We start from the raw sequence: 3,333 nt of genomic DNA, 5'->3' as shown, positions 1-3,333 counted from the left end.
ATTTTCAAAAAAAAAAAATAATTTTTACTGATATATATTTACGTAAATCACCTATTGTCAGTACAAAATAATGACTACTGGAAAATATTTCCAATACTCATTACAAAAGTAAATTATTTACGTTAATGTTTTCGAAAACCTGATGTCAATCTATGCTGGTAAATAAAAGCCTGAAACGGGCCGTTTTGTTCTATAAAAAAATGAAATAAATTAAGCCTTCTAATGACCCCATTTCGTGGGCAAAGTACCGTCAATTAATGGACATACAAAATCTAGTTGATTTGTATGTAGATACTATTGACCACCTAATTGAAAGAAATTACGCTAATGAATAGAGTTCATGGAAAAAATCATATCTGTTTGCATGCTTTTCTGAAAAAAGATTGTCTATTCGCAAGGATGATTTTATTTTTTCCCAAGACAATTCGAATTGTAGTAGATAGATAGTAATTAGCCAGCAGTATTGCTGACCTTGTCATTTGCGGCACGGAAACAGTTAATAACATGTTTCCGACAAGCGATTAATACAAAGCGATGGCTTACCAATACGTTCTGTTTTTTTTTCTCTTCTTTTTATTATTTTATACGTATGTGTATGTTTTGTGTGTGTTGCTATCATTATGCGAATCAAATTGCTTGAATTGTTTCAGTAAGAGCTACTAATTTTTGTTCTCGATAACATAGTCAAATGTCACTGCATAATTAACAGCAGTCAACTTAATGTTCACACAAGCTAAAGGAAACCACAATGAAGACTGTTTAGTTAAAATACTACTTTTCTTTAAATTACAGATTATTAATTATCTGATTACCGTTCAAATAATCGAAAACAATTTTTTCTGTACGTAATGCAATAATAACTACGTATTAGTTAGTAATTTACCTGTACCAAGTGAATACGTCGCCGGTAGCTGGTGTAATTAATCATTTCGTGAAATGCTGTAAAATATTAACAACTTATGTGGTCGTGAACTTTAAGATTTAAAAATATAAATGCAAAATTTCGATTTATTCAATATAAACATTAATCATTATTGTAACGTGCATATTTTGGAAATAATAAAAATTATTGAAGAAAAGTGCTGCAACTAATTGACCATTGAAATGAGTAAATAAAAGATAGAATAATTTCTTAGGCCTTCTTTCCATATCCGGTATGTAATTGTTTAATTAGAATCTTTTATTAAAAATCAGGAATTTCAGGTTGCAATAGGTAATCGGAAAAAAACAGACGGGTCTACATTTAAGTGTGTATATGGTTGTATACATTCTATTACATGTTAGAACCATTATATTCTGATGTATTGTTGGTTCTCTATACATACGAGGGTGGATTGATAAGTTTCCGGCCTAACCAAGAGATGACGCCACTAGGCCTACCTTGAGGTGACATTCTATAGTACCATCCTTGGATAGCTTGTAGCTATAGTTTCAGCCCGATCTCCTTGCTAGTGTAGGTTTGNTTAAAAGAACTATAAATCTTTAGTTTTTTTTTCAGACGGGTACACATATAATACTAACTTGATTAAGACACTAATAATGTCTGTTATCTTCAAACGACTGTTGAAATATAATTTTTACATTACCTACATAAAATGATTCATCATTAGATGATCCCTTTAAGTCTGTTTTCGTTTGCAGCACATAACTTTCGATAGAAACTGTACACATAGTGTTAAGGTGATTCATTATAATTAAGTGATAAAAAAGAGGAAAAATTAGACTATATCCTACCAAACAAGTGTAAATACTTAAATAATTTTAACTAGTTTTATCTTAATTTCTTACGTGGTTCCATTCTACGTTAAAAACCTAATAAGCTTAATTGTTTATTAATTAGAATGTGACGACTACATTCTAAATTCGATAATAACTCGTAAATAAAATAATAAGACTTTAAGCTGTATTAATAGGATGTCGTTTACCTTGTCCGACATTTTCTGTTTATTACCTAGTATCTACAAATTGATAATGTAAACAAGAATTCCGTTGTTTTTACATTTAAATTTATGTAAGAACGTCTAAAATAGAAATGCATTCCGTTACTTTTCTGTGAATAAACAAATGCGCCTAAAACTTTCAAATTTATTAAAGGGGTAGTAAAAATTAAAAGTTTGGAAAACTAAGGATTTTCTTTTGTTATAGAGAATTTTCGTTGTGTAGAATATAAAAAAAAAAAAACAAACAATAGGACTTTACTCCTTTGTACCGATCAATCCTCTCTGGTAGAACTCAATCAAAATATAGATAACGTATTGCATAGATTATATTGACTATGATAAACTAGAAATCGAATTAGTTTTTTATTTTAGTTCGTCAGTTTCAAAGCTCTAACTAATGTTTTAATTGAAACAATATTAAAAAGGTCTGGCTGCAACTAATTTTTAGGGTGAAATATATGTAAACATGAAATACGTTTAGAGAATTTGTCTAATTATACGTAAACACGACCTGCTTGGTTGGAATTGGTTCGCACAACCGGATATTTTGTATAGTTTACATCAATGAAAGCGTGACGCTAAGAGCAAATTGCTCTGTTTCTTGTAAAATGCGTTTTAATTTAAGTAGCACCCAATTAAAAATTTTGTTAGATGACAGTAGTAGACAAGAATGAGATCATTCCAAAGATTCCAACTTGATGAAATGATCAAACATATGGTGACCTTTTTAATCTGAGATTGCAACATGTTTGCAGATTTTCCTTGATTCGTAAATAAAAAGAGAACGTAAAAAATTGCAATATTTTTTTTTATCTGATGAGCATCTACACGGAAAATTTTTCAGCCAGTGTTTGGGGGCCGAAAGAAGAACAAAAATAAAACAGGAACATCCAGACATGAAATAACAATGTTTAGAATATTTTCGTTTGTAGAAATTCAATATGATGTCTATATATTTAAAAAAAAGTCGTTTTTGTTACACTATTTATAACTCATGAACGGCTGAACCGATTTGGCTGAAAATTGGTGGGGAGGTGGTTAGAACCGGGAGACGGACATCCCGTGGAACATGACATAAAACGTGGTATAAGAAAACGCAACCGACATGGAATGACAAAACGCAACTGACAGCTAAACGTAATGTTGTCTATGGTTAAGTATGGTGTTTTATTTATAGTCAGATTTACTTGAAACTTGGTCTTAATGGTCTCTCATTTAATTTCTGAAAGACCTATCCCGACATTTTAAAAAATTTAACCTCCAAAGCGGAGGGGGGGGGTAAAAAGGTGTTGCAATTTTTGTTTGGGATATACTTTATTTGTTATTGAATTTACATGAAACTTGGTATATATGCTGTTTGATATTATTAATCAAATGAAAAGAGGTTGCAACC

At 30.6% G+C, this 3,333-nt stretch overlaps 1 protein-coding gene across 5 annotated transcripts in view; it reads left to right on the top strand.

Moving 5' to 3' along the window:
* Positions 1-3,333, top strand: part of LOC108732453 (UNC93-like protein) — a 266,863-nt gene that overhangs the window by 227,469 nt on the left and 36,061 nt on the right. The window contains exon 1 of one of the 5 annotated variants that reach the window (XM_018463276.2): positions 1,062-1,154. The exons of the other annotated variants lie outside the window; for them this stretch is intronic. The gene's annotated coding sequence lies outside the window, so the exon portion shown is untranslated. Of the gene's footprint in view, positions 1-1,061; positions 1,155-3,333 lie in introns of those variants that run through there. 5 annotated transcript variants of the gene reach the window in all.

This window comes from Agrilus planipennis, unplaced genomic scaffold (assembly GCF_000699045.2).
Source record: "Agrilus planipennis isolate EAB-ADULT unplaced genomic scaffold, Apla_2.0 scaffold10, whole genome shotgun sequence".
NCBI lineage: Eukaryota > Metazoa > Arthropoda > Insecta > Coleoptera > Buprestidae > Agrilus > Agrilus planipennis.
Note: the sequence above shows the minus strand (reverse complement) of the source record. Positions and strands in the feature narration are given on the sequence as shown.